We start from the raw sequence: 17876 nt of genomic DNA, 5'->3' as shown, positions 1-17876 counted from the left end.
TGAAGCAGAAAAACTTTTGTTGAAGACCGAAGTCGTCCACGTTGTGAAAAGATTCTCCCATCTTTTGATCTTGTGGGCTGTCTCGGTTTTCCTGCATAAGCAATTGATGAACATGCGCACCTCCGTTTATATGTTTATTTTTTGTACATAAATATAAACCGTACAAAGTGCTAACGCAGTAAAAAAGAATTATAGTCTACGAGTTTTTAGTTTTCTGTAAAAGGAAACCATTGTGCCGGCTTTGTCAGTCCGGCCACACTTTGTTCTGTCTGCATTTTTTCTGTCCGCACTTTTTTTCTGTCCGCCCTCAGATCTTAAAAACTACTGAGGCTAGAGGGCTACAAATTGGTATATTAATCTTCCACCCTCCAATCTTCAAACATACCAAATTGCAGCCTTCTAGCCTCAGTAGTTTTTATTTTATTCAAGGTTAAAATTAGCCATAATCGTGCTTCTGGCAACGATATAGGACAAGCCACCACTGGGCCATGGTTAAAGTTTAATGGGCCAGGTCTCGCACAGAATTATACCGAGACCACCGAAGGATAGATCTATTTTTGGTGGCCTTGATTATACGCTGTAGCGGCCGTACAGAAAACTCGATTGCGCCGAAGAAACTTCGGCGCATTTTTTACTTGTTTCTCAGGAATTCACTCTCTCTGGCCTTTCTCATACGACTCACGTGTCTTACGGTAAGAGAGAGAGAGAGCGGAGAGATTGAAAAGATTGTTGCAAGACACCCATTTCTTTACCCTGATTGTCAACCAATCAGAAATTGGATCTTGACGTTATCCTTCCTCTTCTGCTTATGTATAAATTAAAATAAAACCTTCATGTGATAGTTTTTAATGCCCACTGAAGATCCAATAAAGAATGTGAAACTTATGCATAGTTTTTACGAGATAATATTAATTTAAAGCATTCCTCTCGTGTTTGACACCTTGAATGAGGAAACAAGTTTAGTTTCCAACAATATCTTTGTTCAAGGAAATTTATGGTATTGAAGAATGTACTTATAAACAGAATATATAGCCACGTGGAGAGTAAAAATAAAGGGTGTGCAAAATCTTTCACTTTTATCGAAGGCATTATCAATATAACTACGCACGATGGAACGAGAGATTACAAAGAAGGCTCGATTTTACAAACAACAGTTAAGATTAAAGGGGTACATAATTATTTTAATTATATACAAAGGTTATTACTTTTGTAGGTCTGCAGGTGAGGAACATCTGTCCAGGATTAATGATCTCTTATACAAAAAAAAAAAAGAAATAGTTGTATACCCTTTTAATCTTAGTTGTTTGTAAAATGTCCTTTTTTTTATTTGTAAACTTCTGTCCATTGGATGTAGTTGCTTGAAGACTCCGTGGAGTAATGATGAAAGATCTTTTACTCCTTTGTTCCTCTTTCCTTGTTACCACGTACTGTTTATATTTTATTATATCGAGTTATTCCCGTGATGGAGATCATATAACTATATATATATATATATATATATATATAATATACATATATTTGTGTGTATATATATACATATATATATTGTATGTGTTTATGTATATGTATATATATATATATATATATATATATATATATATATATATATATATATATATATATATATATATATACATACATATATACTGTATGTGAAAGAGGTACGGCGTGCAAGATGGAGATGAATGATGCAGTGCGAAAGGCTGATGAGCCATCTGCCTATGTAAATGAAGCAGCTAATGTTGTGGATACTTTCTGCGCAAGGGGTTTAGTCTTGAATCAGCACTTAAGGATGAATGTCGCAGTGACTATTGTCTTGTTTTTTTCTCTAGGAACCATTACCATTTAGGGAAATGGCTTATTTCGTATATATATATATATATATATATATATATATATATATATATATATATATATATATATATATATATATATAAAATGTGTGCGTTTAATTCGAGCGTTATTCTGCGAGCAAAGTTCCATCTGCAATAAACATCTGATAGATAGGAAGTTCGCTTACGTATGAAATAAGAGTTTATGAAAGCCCCGTGCAGCATTATAGTCGGCATGGCATCAGTTGTATCTCTTTAAAGTAAGTGACTTCCCTTTTGTATTAGATTGTATTACGTATATATATATATATATATATATATATATATATATATATATATATATATATATATATATTATATATTTGTATATATAAGTGTTTGTGTGCGTATCTATGCATATGATTTTTTCTAAAAAAAATAACCAGCACATATCTTGCCTAAATATGCCGGTGACATGTGTCCCCAAACTTTTCATTGCTTGATTATTAGCTCTTTGTTTGGTTTTGAAATTTGTTTTATTGTGATATAATGTGATTGTGTAATCGGTTGCAGGCAAAAATGAGAAACTGTTTCTCATAGTACTCATCTTGAGATATCCTGATAACGATAAAAGCCTCTACTTCAGTCCGCGATGAAGTTAGTATTGCACAAAAGGGACCTTTTAAGAATTTCTGATGCTCTCCCAGTGTCCGCACGGTGTTTTATATGTTCCCAGAATTCTTCCGTGTGGAATGACGCGAGGAAGAAATGCTGCCCTAAATAACGCATGCGTGCGAATGCTGGTACTCATATGCAAAGAAAATAACCGTTTATAGCGGTTTTCATTTTTATAAGTGATCTGAAATACATCGTAGGTGATGCTTTAGACAAAAATGATTTCACATTTGCCTGGGAAAATTCTCCTTCTAACTGTCGTGCCCCTCTTATATTTTCCTAGAATCTTTGATTAATGTGGGCTCATAGGTATGTAACCTGTATAAGGGCAGTGCCAAACTTAATACAGTAATACCTGTACATTTTTAATTTGGGGCGCTAATGAATCGGCTCTCTCTTTTTAGGTCTTTCTTAAATTGTTCATGCCTTAGAACAATTATCCTCATTACTATTCTCTCTTTCTCACCATTTTTTTTGGTACGTGAGAGCAACGAAACCTCTCAGGCGTAATGCTAAAATTCCACATAATGCTATAAGCTATTTTATAAAATAAAATGGTTCCTTTGATATGCTGGAGATGAGAAAAGTGAATCGGCTGTTTGATGAGTTATTTGTAATCGTATTATGTCCGTTGCATATGCAATAAAAGCCTTATCAGTTCTGAGCTAACAGCATTAAAATACGCGCACTGATAGGAATCCGTACGGGGTTTGATAAGGTTATTTCCAAATTCCAATTAGTTAGAATGAAATTAGATTTGACATTAAAAGCATTAGGCTCCGTCATGACTAATTAAAATTTATCATGTAATTTCAGATTCTTTTTTTCCATAGTATCAGTTGGGAGGCAAGTTAATTAGAATCGTTTGGGAAACTCCTATCAGTTTCACGGTTGGATTATGAATAATCTATTATACTGATTATCAAGCGCTCCCGTTATTAATTATTCATTATTAATTATTCATGTCAGTCTATCAGGTAATATATTTTTTGGGGATCGCAGGTGAATATTGAGAGGTACTTGTTTTGAAGTGATCTTGGCACTTTTGAGATGTATATGGTATGTCCAATCTTGTATGATGTAATACACCTTTAGAATTCAACTGAAGAGCTTCGAATAGAAGGCTGACGAAACTTGTATCATCCAGTGTTTTGTTGGCTTTCGCTATCCGTGGTCTCTTTTTGTTAACAGCATTTCATAGATTTATAAGCAAACCAGTATTTGCCATCGATAAAGCGTCAGTTTAGATGAGAACCATATGTCTTCAGTGCTATAAAGAATAAACATGTTAGGCTAGGGTTATGATCAAAATTTATGGCATCGCTGCTGCTGGAACTCAACTGTGAGTTTACTGAAAACATGACATTTAACAAAGGGTTATCAGTTAGTTACGGAAGTTGATTTCATTACATTCGCGTTAGGAAAGATTAACATCAGATTACTACAAATATATTACCCATTGAAATGGTAACCCTCTTATCCACATAGGATTGGAAAGCAAGAAGCGTAAGCAGGGTCTCGTTCTAATCGCAGTCTTGTCTTGTGTACATGTTCTAAATAGATCTAAGTAACCTTCGTACATCTCTCTCTCTCTCTCTCTCTCTCTCTCTGTTTGTGTATTCACTTGATTACTTCTGAAATCCCGCATCTCTTCCTTAGGTCTGTCATATGGCAAGAGCATCTGTCCCACAGTAAACTGTCCTTGAGTGGGGAATATCTCATGGGAATAAGCTGGCTGTCATTGGTGATAGGTGGATTCACCGGGTGGTAGTATTGGTTCAACCAGCGATCCTCCATCCTGCCACTTGACTAATGCTTTGGGTCTTGATTCTAATCTTCCCTTTGTGGAACATTACTTAGCTTCGGTCATCCACATCTATCCTCCTCTCCGAAACCGTGTGATGTTTCCCTTTATCCGTAACAAATCTTAGTACTTTCGTTTCCACTTCATAGATGGGGTCTGTGTTTGCTGTGGCGCAAAGACATCCAATTTGTATCATATAACCACAAGACTTCTGATGGAATTTTCTGATAAGTTGTTTTAAGTGTTTTGTCCTCAAGTTTTCCGAAATCTAATTTCATGCAGTTTACCAGTTTTTGTGGTAACATTCAAGCGAAGGTTATAGTGTCTCTTGCCATCAGTATATTTCGCAGGAATTTTGTGAAATAGCACAATTCTTTGCTAAGCATCCTGATTATTGCTTTAGTAATGTATAGGGGTAGAGAGATGTAAAGTGGGAGGAAGAGTTAAATAATTGAAATGGGAAAATGATTGAGAAGACATCATGAAAATGCTTGGACCTTGTATACATCCAATTCACTTGGGTGCTTTCACTGTAATTGATGGTGAAATTTCAGACTGTGAAGCCATAATTTTTGAGAATTAGAATGTGAAGCCATAATTTTTGAGAATTAGAAACCATAGAGCTCTGTGGAAGAATTTGGTTCAAAAGTGCTTTATCCTAATTATGTTTTTTGTTCGAAGAAATATTTTTACTGTGAATCATGATGTGCAAACGTAAAGATGTCAGACAGGTTATCAACCTCCATACTCTGAATTCAGTAGAATTCTTCGTGATTTGTTGGCATTTTTTCTCTAGAATCGTGATTGGTTATTTCATAATACCCTTTGGTTTCAGTCGTTGTATTTGCTTCATATATTGTATTGAATATTTTGTATGTTATACAAATAGTTCCTAATTACTAATCTGACATTATTTTACTACATGATATGTGGTGTCGAGTCTGTGTCAGTGTGTTTAATGTCCCAATAATTTCCTTGGTGACATCATTATGGTTCTTGAGTGTCCGAGGGTTGCCCATAACAGCTATTTACACTGGATTTAATCTATTTCAACTATTAGCCATTCCATTTCGAATTTGAGAGAGAGAGAGAGAGAGAGAGAGGTGTATTTCTTACCTCAGCCAGTGTTTCCCAGTTAGATGTGTTTTTCGTTAATGAATTGCTTTTTTCCTTTAAATGCACAGCACATCTTATATGAAACTGGTATGTATTGAATTGTTGTATAAATCTGATGGTTCTCACAATTATAGTTTATTTAATTTTCTGATAGTGCCAAGCATAAAAGTGAACGCAATCTTACAGAATCTTGTTTATATGATTCCACTTGCAAGATGCCGCATATGAGGAAAGAACCAAGAACAAATAATTCAGACCTCCTGAACCTTACGAAGAGAGAGAGAGAGAGAGAGAGAGAGAGAGAGAGAGAGAGAGAGAGAGAGAGAGAGAGAGAGGCAAGCTGCAAATTAGATTTTCCCCTTCATATCCTCATATCACTCATTCTCATAATGCTCATTATTATGTATAGCAAAGACGGAGCTCCGTAATGCGTCTCAGGCAGTAGGGCAGAATGTGTCAACTCATCTTTAAGCAGCGTTCTGGTGATCTTGAATGATGATGCTTTTGGGGGTCACGTTGGAGGGCCAGAATTAACCAATCTACATAACTTGCCTCTCACACAAACACGCAAGTTGTTAAAGGATAATTTAGCTTGTTGTTTGCTGAGTGAGTGAATGACCTCTTCATTCATGAGTCGAAATGGTGTTTGGTGGAATTTAATGTCTTCTGGGAAAATGATTGTCTTCGCGTTTCTTTTTTTTTATGAGTTATTGTATCTTAAATTTTCATTGTAACTGGTGTTTTAGGAATGTAATTTGACCGTATACATGAGATTTTTTGTGCTGTTGTTAAAAGTATTTCGTGCTCGTAAAGTTTTCTCGACGAATAACGAAATTTGAAAAAATAATCTATTTTCACTCGATGATTTTTGTCAGTCATACAATAATTAGCAAAGGTGCCTTGACTCTTTTAAGTAATTTTTGTTGCTGAAATAGAAGAGTCTTTACAAATAGGGCCATGCTGTCGTTTTTTTTCTCGTTTCATAAAATGAAAATTACAAAAATATAAAAATAATTATAAACAAAACAAGATAATCACGCAAATGTGCTTTTGTGGTGAAAGTTAATTTCTTTCAATAGCTGATTGAAACTTAGAATAATGGGTTTTTGGAATCTTGGATATCGCAAACTTCCTAGCTTAAGATTTAATAAGAGGGCCATGAAATTTTTCATTTTAAAGGTTTTCAGCATATCCATGTTTTAATTTATCCTTCCGCACAGCAACAGAATATAGTCAGATTACATATGGAGAATAGAGTAACAACATATCTTGAACACATTGTCTCTGCAATATTACATTTTCATTGCCCAACATTAATTTTAGTCAGTATCAAAACTCTTCCTTGTTTGACGAACATGCAAATGGGTGTTATTGGTTTGCAACTTATGTTTAGCGTTGGCAAATGTAAGTTGAAAGGTTAGCATGAATATTTCAAAGCACTCATTGCTTGACTAATAATAGGAAGGTAGGTGCATTGAGACCAAAACAGAATAATACTTATTTTTAAGATTAAAAATAAAATTGGTTGTTTATGTTAGCGGCACAGGGGTTTAGTTTTCATTGTCCGAGGTTTTAAAGTTTCCTTTTATATATTCTATTTTTCGTATTCCTACTCATTGGTCGAAAATTTTACCAGAGCACTCATCTATTCAAAATAATCCACATTAATGCTGTCTTCCTTTTACCAGTCCGTTTTGATCAACTCGTATATCTTAGTGAAGTCATTAGCGATTACTTGTGAATGTACAGTATTTGTCTTGCTTAGCACTGAAGGAACCCATCTGTGCATTGTAACTCCTCCCCACCCCCGCCTCCCACAACTCAAGCCGTACCCACACCACCACCACGCTTAGACAAAAAGAAGACCAAAAAGTCTCCGAGATTTAGGCTCCGTTCCCTCGGGAATTGAAATTCCGATGGCAGTCCAAGTATAGTGTCGTGTTCCCTCTCGCCCGGTGTTACATAATTCTCATCACGGATCACGTCTGGTGGTGTATAGCCCTCCTGTAACATCTCCCGGTCCGTGTTCGTCAATAGCGCATTAATTTTGGGTTGAAGCAGGTGACTGAGGGGGAGGGGGGAGGGCGGTTGTTGGGAAGGTCATCGTCTCACCCCCCTCCCCGTCTCCCCTTCCTCACCACCGCCAGCTAACACCTGGTGACTCCCCTCCTCACAGCATCCTTCTATCTCAATCAGATGAACTAAATCTGGAACTGCTGTCTCCCTGATCTGCGTCGTTGACCTCGGGTAAGGTGAGGATGGCATGTCTTGAGAACTCTCTCTCTCTCTCTCTCTCTCTCTCTCTCTCTCTCTCTCTCTCTCTTTGATTGTGCTGGCTTTAGGGTGTCAATAGAATGGAATTATTCAGCTTTTTAGAAGAATCTAAATCTAGGGCTTCTGCTCCCCGCCTATTTTTGTAGCTATTGATATCATTGTGTGATTACCTACATTATCAATATCTACATACTGAAAATCGGGTCCGTATTTCTTTATTCATTTGTGCTTCCAGATGACTTCATTATCATATGTACACAATTACGATGTAACTTATCAATAAGAGAAAAAACTTCTCTTGGTAGATTAAATTCTCGTTATGTATCGTTTTCATCACGAGCAACTTGCAAGACCAGATACCAAGCTATAGTTCGTTTGATTGCTCGTTCCATGTATAATGACTCTGGGATCCATTAGCATTCAGCCAAGTCCTCCAGAATTGGCTGCTGCTGCTTCTTTATTAAGAACTTATTAAGCTTTATTTGCATTCTAATCCCCATACTGGGAAGCTGAAACTTCCCCTGTCTGTATTCAAGTCGGATATATCTCACGAAAGCCTTTCTCCTCGTTAGCCAACGGAATCAGATTTCTTAACCGCAATCTTTTTCACCCACTTGTGAGGACACTTCTTCCCTTTGTTTGGGGTTTGAATATATGTATAAAGTGCGCCGATCCTCTCCAAAGTGATCTTGAATGCATGTTTCTATGGGGGAGTGTGTTTTTGTTTGTTTGAATGTTTGTGTTCAGAAAGTACAGCGTTTGCGTGCACAAAGGAAAGAACTTCTCTCTTTTTTAATTGAGATTCGAGAGGTGCTTGTCAGACCTCTAATTTACAGTACGGCTAGCTCTCTTGGGATCAGATGAATGGAAGCTCTGTGATGGATTACGCCTAAACATACTCACAGACGTGTGTGTGTGTATATATATACTATATATATATATATATATATATATATGTATATATATACACATACACATGCATATATATATTATATTTATACATATACATATGCACAGATATTTGATCCCAAGAGAGCCGTACTCTATAAATTAAAGGTTTGACAGTGCACTTCTCAAATATCCATTGAAACAGTGCCTTTCCCTCGTGCACGCAAACGCTATACACAAACTTTCAAACAAACAAAAACACGCTCTCCCATAGAAACATGCATCTAAGATCACTTTGGAAAGATTGGTGCACTTTATCCATGTATTCAGACCTCAAACAAACGGAAGAAATGTTCTTGCAAATGAGTGAAAAAGATTGCAGTAAGAAAACTGATTGTGTCTGCTAATGCGGAGAAAGGCTGCCGTTATAGGCAGGCGACTTGAGTCCAGACAGGGGAAATCTCAACTTCCCAGTATGGGGATTAGGATGCAAATAAAGCCTAATGAGTTCTTAATAAAGAAGGAGCACCCAATTCTGGAAGACTTGGCTGAATGCTAATGGATCCAGGAGTCGTTATACATAATTTACATTCATACATCATATATATGTGTATATATATACATATACACACACATATATATATATATATATATATATATATATATTCATATTTAGATATATAGATATGTATATAGAAATATGTATATTTATATATATAAAGCATCGTTCCTCTTCTGAAGTGTCCCTCGGTCACGGAAATTTTGAAGCAATTTGAAAAATTGGTATTGCAGAAAATGATCGCTGTGATACTGGTGTTTTAACTTTATTATTTTCCAAATAACTTTTTTTTTTTTTGCGTAATGAGCAATGGAGAATTTTGGGTAAAAGCTATTTTAAGAGTGGTTTTAATTGACCTGGAATCGTAAATTTTTTTCCTTTACTTTTTTTTCATTTTTACGTGTTTCTGTTTTTTTTTTTTTATCCAAAGACTAATTGCCTGAAACCATTCGTCCCTGCACAAAAAAAAAGTCTCGAAACTAATTACTTGGTGATTAACTACCTGTAAAGAATGCATTCGCTGACATTTTTCAGTTCTTCTTTTCTTTTTGTCGTTTATTCCTTTTTTAATAATCTGATTGCAATTTTATGGATTATGATTCTAGATTTGCCTGATAGTTTGACTCTCTCTCTCTCTCTCTCTCTCTCTCTCTCTCTCTCTCTCTCTCTCTCTCTCTGATCTAACCACTTTTGTGAATATATATGAATTCATCATTCCAAATCGGATTTAGTTTTTTCTGTATATATGCTTTCTCATTAAAACATGAATTTTTAATATGCGTCGAAATAAGTTTTGACCTGCGTGATGTGATCTTTTTCCATTTTAAGTTTTTTATGCTCTTTATTTGTTATTTGCTTTTAATAATTAATTTCATACATTTACTTAGGTTTTCCCTTTTTCATTTACTTTTTGAACTAAGATGAAGATGTAGAAGGCTAATCCGTGTTATCTATAATATTATCTGCCGATAATTTTGTCCTGGGCCTGATTTTAAATTGATTCGTATTGTTATTAACTTTTCCGCCACAAGAAAGGTTAGTGTGTCTGGTTATTTTTTGTTAATTTTGTTTAAAAATAATCTTTTACTAATAAGAGAGGGCAAAATAAAACAAGTAAAAAACGCGCCGTATAATCAAGACCACCGAAAATAGATCTATCTTTCGGTGGTCTTGGTATAATGCTGTATCAGCCGCGGACCATGAAACTTTAACAACGGCCCGGGGGTGGACTATCCTATATCGTCGCCAGAAGCACGGTTATGGCTAAATTTAACCTTAAATAAAACAAAAAATACTGAGGCTAGAGGGTTGCAATTTGCTATGTTTGATGATTGGAGAGAGGATGATCAACATACCAATTTGCAGCCCTCCAGCCTCAGTAATTTTTAGGATCTGAGGGCGGACAGAAAAAAATGCGGACGGACAGACAAAGCCAGCTGACAGCCGTCTAGAAAGTTATAGGTAGAGCAGGATTGTGATAATATGGAAACGGGACAACAATTAATTCCCGAGCTGAGATGCTTTGCTGAAGGGTACCCATTTGACAATCGAATCGTGTGATGTCGATGTTACATTATATATATATATATATATATATATATATATATATATATATATATAATGTATATGTGTGTATATATATATACATATATATATATATATATATATATATATATATATATATATATATATGTATGTATACACACACACACACGCACCTACATACTTTGCGTTCATAATACTCTTTACAGGGGTCCTCATAATTAAAAAAGAACCACCTATATAAAAAAAAATATGAAAAAAATTATATATGAATTACTCGACAAAACAAAAGTACTTGAGTGAATGGAACGGAGAAATTGTTTCATGACGAAGCCATGTATAAATAAACACAGCGCTGGGAACCGTATGCACTCTAACTCTGGCCTTTCAGATGTATTCCTTTTTGTTCTAAGAGATTCGAGAAACGGTGAAAAAGAGAGAGAGAGAGAGAGAGAGAGAGAGAGAGAGAGAGAGAGAGAGGATACGTTCAAAGGATCTATTCCCTCAGGTGATCAAAGGCCTGCCACTCGAATTGTGAAAGAATATTTACAAAAAGAGAACGCAGAGGAAGGTAGAGAGTTACAGCTTTCAGAAGTTAAGAAATTGTGATCGAATGGATTGCTTTTCAATTTTTCAATTTTTTTCAGAGTGGTTTCTCCTGTACTGTGGCATGTTTCTGCCGTTAGGTTCCCTTTTTTTCTGTATTGTATTTTCCTTCTTGCGAGCGCGCAAATTGTTATGTCCTTACTTTGGTATTCTGTTCCATTTTTACGCTGCGGTGAAGGCCCGTTTCCTGAGGAAATACGTTTTTAGTCTGTTCACATAAGCAGTTAATTAATTATTTGGTAGATATTTGATTGTATTGGGTCTCAGGTAGGGTGGTTCAGGGCAGGAGGTTGCAGCTTCATCCCAGAAAGCTTCCGAAGAACTGGATATGTTTAAATCGTTGCGTTAGGGTACACACACGGACTCCCGTTTTCTACGAAAACTTACTCTCTTAAAGCGCTGTAGAAAGAGGACGATAGCCTCGATAGAGAAGCTTTATGTAAAAGGTAAAGTACAATTTTTGTTCCCTCCGAAGAAAAAGGTAAAATAAAATAAAAGAGAGGGAACATCTGGCGGCCGTTTAGATTTGGAATGAAAGTGTAATCCTCCAGATTTACGTACGAATACGTCTTGCATGCAAGGCTGTCCTGTTGAATGAAAAGGAAGCTGATAGACAGTCCTGTAGGGAAGAAAATGTACAGGAAGGCATTAAAATGGTTATACGGAGGCATTAACCACCGCAAAGTATGAAATATAACACAGGTAGTGTGAGATTATAGAAAAAATCTAAAAAAATAATATTAATTATATATGAAAAAATAATATTAACTTTATGTGAAAATATCAACAATAACAGCACAGTCGATTTCGAAAAAAATTGCAATTGTTGAGGCTCACATTCTTGTGCATGAAATGTATTTCAAATTCCATCCAAGTGATTCGTTTTTACCTTGATATGTGGACACTGCCTTACCAAATGTGCAAATATGCGCTGTCGGTAACTAGCGAAATATAATTAAATTGCATCTTTGACATCATCTCGGCCTTGATGTTTACTCCGAAATAGCATCAACATCATCATCATCATCCTCATCATCATCATCATCAACATCATCATCACCGCTATCTCGACTGTTATCATCAGTATCACCATCATTATCTTCATCACGATCCTCTACACTGGATGTAAATTTTCATGGCATTCGCCGGTGCCAGCATTTTATGGGCTTTGCAGCCATTCGGACGTAATTTATTAACAATTAGAGGACGTTTATCTTCGTGCCCTTGTCCTATTTGTTGCAGAGTTTAGAGTAAAGGCATAATTGTGTGCCTCTTGACTTTGATCATTACTACCGGTCATGCTACGGAAGATAAAATGTTTACGTGTGTTGAAGGACTTGCTTTGCCCGTTTATAAATTCTCTTGGGACAACTCACTTAAACGTCTCAAAGTACCTGGTCGGATTTGTCTCTGTGTTCATCTCATTGCTCTAATTATATTTGTCTTTGTTTCTCTAGGGCACTTTATTTTCGCTTTGGGATGTAATTTCATCGTATTTTTCTCTGTCTTTGTGTGTTTATTTACATAGTTTATACTCTTTTCTCTTTATTGTTACCAGTTTTCCTTCTAATTCTTCAACGTTAATTTGAGTGACAGGATTTAAGTCTAACTAATTAACCGGATGATATTTGATTATGATACTGCATTTTGTGATTATTCCTAATTATTTTGGTTTTCATTCCTGTATGCCTTTTTGTTTGTCATTTATAGTTTTTTTTTTAAGTTAGACATTAAAAGAAACTTAAAGTTATGTAATTGATTCCTCTGTATTAGGGCTGTAAGGTCAGTTGATCTATTTTCTCTCTCTCTCTCTCTCTCTCTCTCTCTCTCTCTCTCTCTCTCTCTCTCTCTCTCTCTCTCTCTCTCTCTCTCTCGGGAAGACGCTCTAATTTCTTCAATTGCGTTGTGTTAAACTGAAAAATTTAATTCAGTAGGTGTCTGAAGCTGCCGCAGAAAAATCAAAATTATATCATTTAGCATTATATTTTCCGTTTTTGTTACTCCAAATGGAATGCACCAGTAGGTATTCAATTGCTTGGATCAAGCACTCAAAAAAGCAGTTTCGAGAACTATCAGAGCTGATTATCTAAACGGTCTAACTTACTTACAAGACGGTTTCGAGACCCCCGTTATGAAGTAACCACAGTAATATTGCGCTACACCTGAAAGTTAAGATAACAGATGTAATCCCCAGTGTAACATTCAGTTACCTTCAGGGCAGGTTTTACAATCCCCCACCTGCCACTGAATGACCTGAAACGTCAAATAAGATCTTGTTGCAAGAGCAAGTCCATTGTTCCTTGATCGTCGAGAGAGAGAGAGAGAGAGAGAGAGAGAGAGAGAGAGAGAGAGAGAGAGAGAGAGAGAGAGAGACTGTACCCTTGGTTATACCTAGATAATATCTAATGGCACAGGAAATTATTCTAGAAGGCACTATTCTTTTAGAAAGGCATTACCTCATGGCATGAGGTTATTTTTAAAACAACATAACAAAGAACTGTAAGGATGACATTTCCATTTCTTACTGACCTTAGAAGGTGATGGCGTGGATAACATGGATTCAAGGACAGACGGATGGAGGTCAGGGTTGTGTATACTGGTTAATATTTTTTATTTATTTGTCACTTAAACTTTTATTCTTGCAAGTTAAAATTAAAACAGTTAACATTAGAGAAATTATTCGCTTTGGAGTTGTCATCTTTTAATTAGCGAAGCTCTGGTCAACCAACTTGAATATTATTGTCTTTATTATTTGTCTTGAAAGCGCAATTGTTGCTCAGTAATTGGCCAGAAAATTACTTTCACAGAGTCTAAGATATTCACTGATTTTATTCTCAATTTGGTTTTCTTAAGAAGTTCCAAACTTCAAAACTGTATATACATATATATAGGCTATATGTATGTGTATATGTATATATATATATATATATATATATATATATATATATATATATATATATATATATATATATACATATACTGTGTGTGTGTGTGTGTATATATAAATTTGTCTATATATTTTATATATATATATGTATGTATATATATATATATATATATATATATATATATATATATATATATATATATATATATATATATATATATATATTCTTGCACTCTAGTGATGATGATTATTATATGACTAAGGATGCCATTGGACAGACAGACTTCTCAGGCCTTACTTGAGCAGATTTTTAAACTTCCCTCCATGTGTCGTCAGCTTCACTTCCCTGTTGCTGAAATATTCACCTCGAACTCACCTTAGACGGAATGCCAGATGCGAATGGCTTTTTCACGTTTCGATTATTCATAAAGATCACTTTGTTCGTCGCCACACCTGTGTTCGAGACTTTTTCCATTATTCTTTTTCATCGATAATATCAGTGCAACTCTTGTTGTTTGTGTTTGTCCTCCAAATACGTGTACTTAGAATAATTAATCTTAATCCATTTGTCTAGGCAAATTTTCTTGACTGTGAATCTGATTAGCACAGTAACTTTTAGAAGGGGACTAGAATTTTCGTCAACTTCAAAATTCCTTACTCTTTCACCTCTGCAACAGAATGATGAACAATACTGCGACAGGTTCTTTACGGAGCTGGTTAGGTTCGCTTGGGTTTTTATTGTATTTCTGACGAAAGCTTTTAGATCGAAAATAAAAAGATAAAAATGTTAAACCTTGCTAAACCATGTAACTTGTGGAAGGTTATATAGTAATAGTAATAATACTAATTATCGTTATCATTAATAATTGTAAACTAATTTAGTGTAAAAGATGTGGGTATACGATAGTATTACTGTAAGTCGCTTCTGAAGAATGATTGCATGCGGAAATCTAAAGCAAGAATTCCGAATATTTTTACCTTTGTGAAACTTATTTTTCTTCGGAATTCTTTCAAAAGTTCAGCGTGTTACTTGGTATCTCTTGACCTTTCTCATTTATTCATGGCAGAGTTGCAGAGGTATGCGTTTTACTGAATGTCATTTATTTTAGAATGAGACTCTGTCTTACCGATTTAAGAATGTAAGATCCAGAATTGTTTGAACCGACTTATCAGTGGCATAGTGTGATCGAAGTGACAAACTTTTATCGAAACTAGTTTAACTTACATTCAACAAGATTATTTTTGTGGCAGAACATATTTTTGGTTCATGTGATACCTGAATATCTTTGCTAAACTCATATATTCATTGCATCCACTAATGTAATTATATTTCTTTGTGTAAAAATGTCGATAAACCAACTTCGTAGAGTCGCTAAACATAAATCTTATGGAAGATCTAATCTTATAAAAGCGATAACAAAACAGAGACTTTTCATTATGTGATTATATTTTAAAGGTCTTTTAGGAGTCTTTAATTCATTTTTTTATTCAAAGATTTCCAGATCTTATCTTTTATGTGATTTGAGTTCCTTATAGGGTTTTCGTTTAGCAACAATTTCTTACAAAGTGCTTCAGGGAAGAAATATGTGCATTTCGTACATTTTATAGAGGAATGTCATCATATAATATATATATATATATATATATATATATATATATATATATATATATATATATATATACACATATATATATATATATATATATATGTTTATATATAAAGATAAAAACCACGAAGTATTTCCCTTTTCTTCGTGGATTTTATCTATTTATATATTCATCACGTTCCATATTTTTCGTGATTCAGTTATACACACACACACACACACACACACACATATATATATATATATATATATATATATATATATATATATATATATATATATATATATAATGAACAAAAAGAATCGCGATTGTATCTCGGTATTATATGATGACATTCCTCTATAAAATATACGAAATGCACACATTTCTTCTCTGAAGCACTCTGTAAAATTGTTGCTAAACGAAAACTGTATAAGGAACTCAGGTCCATAAAAGATAAGATCTGGAAAACTTGGCTTAAAAAATTTAATTAAAGATCCCTAAAAACATTTGAAATATAATCACATAATAAAAAGTCTCTATTCTGTTATCGCTTCAAGGGTCTCTGCACACATATCTTTTATAAGATTAGATCTTTTATAAGATCTAATATATATATATATATATATATATATATATATATATATATATATATATATATATATATATATATATATATATATATATATATATATATATATATATATATATATAGTTAGAGGGGTATAACTGGAAGCATATTATTATTACAGTTACAACTTCATGCCTATGATATCATAACAACAGTTTCTACCTACTCTAAAGTAACCTTATGGAGAGAATGCCAACACCTTTGCTGACACAGAAAAGTGCTGGCCAAGGTGAGGTGAACTTTCAAAAATAAGAAAATACATGGTGGCACGTGCTTTGAAATGCTGAATCCGCAATAGCTGTAGATCAGTTAATATTTATTACCGAGGGCTAATAAGCACCCCAATTAGGGATAATCATAGTCCTAATATCTCTAATTTCTATTTGCATTTTTATGAAACTGAATTTATGGATATAAATCCAGCTAAAAATAGACTTAAATTACATATTTAGTTTCAAATTCATTGATAATCGGTTTATCGGGAATACCGTAATACGGACAGCACGGCAGATATTTATTCTATTCATTTTAATGATTCAGAAATGATTTTCGAAAATGTTTTAGCGTGAAACATGATACTCGTTTATGCAATGCGATATTGAGAGGACGAAAAAGCACCTCTGTTTGTGAAAGCAACAGCAGCAACAGATTCGGAGCTGATTAGACCCGTACTTGAAAAGCAAAAGATTTTTATTTGTTTTTTTCAGTTAACATTCTTCACCTCTCTCTCTCTCTCTCTCTCTCTCTCTACATATACGTATACATATACATACATACATACATACATACATACATACATATATATATATATATATATATATATATATATATATATATATATATATATATATATATATATATATATATATACTATACTGAGTGTAGAGTGAATTGGATATTAAAGGACGTTTGTAGCTTTCTGATTGTATATGAATCACGGTGATGTGATAAATAGTCATATATATATATATATATATATATATATATATATATATATATATATATATATATATATATATATATATATATGTGTGTGTGTGTGTGTGTGTGGCGTAAGTATATATCATGTATGCATGTATGTATTTGTATGTGTAGAAGGTAGTTGTTTAGAGTGACTGAAAGTTTCTACTTTTAGGATGGATATCAGGCTTGCGTGAAAATATATAACTGGTTTGTTTAACAGTGGATTTAAGAAAGGATTCTATTATGCCTCCCTTGCCTTTTAATATTTCTTACTTCGGGTAACCTTTCTTTTCACAGTAATTCTAAGTAGCTTTTTTTACTGAAACTTTGAGGTATTCGACGTTATGAAGTGCAAGGCAAAAATATGAATGGATTGTGTGTGTGTGCAATAGATAAAGTTAACTTAAAATAATATGAAATGAAAGTTCACTCTTTTGGCCGTGATCCGCCTTCGAGGTTATTCCATCTGCAGCCATTAAGTTTTAACCTCCGAACTGAGTGATTCTCTCTCTCTCTCTCTCTCTCTCTCTCTC

General features: G+C 34.3%; 1 long non-coding RNA gene across 1 annotated transcript in view; it reads left to right on the top strand.

The window, feature by feature from the left end:
* Positions 1 to 1983: 1983 nt before the first annotated feature.
* LOC136840207 (uncharacterized) overlaps positions 1984 to 17876 on the top strand; it is a 360918-nt gene continuing 345025 nt past the window's right edge. The window contains exon 1 of the long non-coding RNA XR_010853558.1: positions 1984 to 2092. This is a non-coding gene — a long non-coding RNA (uncharacterized lncRNA). The remainder of the gene's footprint in view (positions 2093 to 17876) is intronic.

This window comes from Macrobrachium rosenbergii, chromosome 7 (assembly GCF_040412425.1).
Source record: "Macrobrachium rosenbergii isolate ZJJX-2024 chromosome 7, ASM4041242v1, whole genome shotgun sequence".
Taxonomy (NCBI): domain Eukaryota; kingdom Metazoa; phylum Arthropoda; class Malacostraca; order Decapoda; family Palaemonidae; genus Macrobrachium; species Macrobrachium rosenbergii.
The sequence above is the reverse complement of the archived record's forward strand: the minus strand, read 5'-3'. Positions and strand labels throughout refer to the sequence as shown.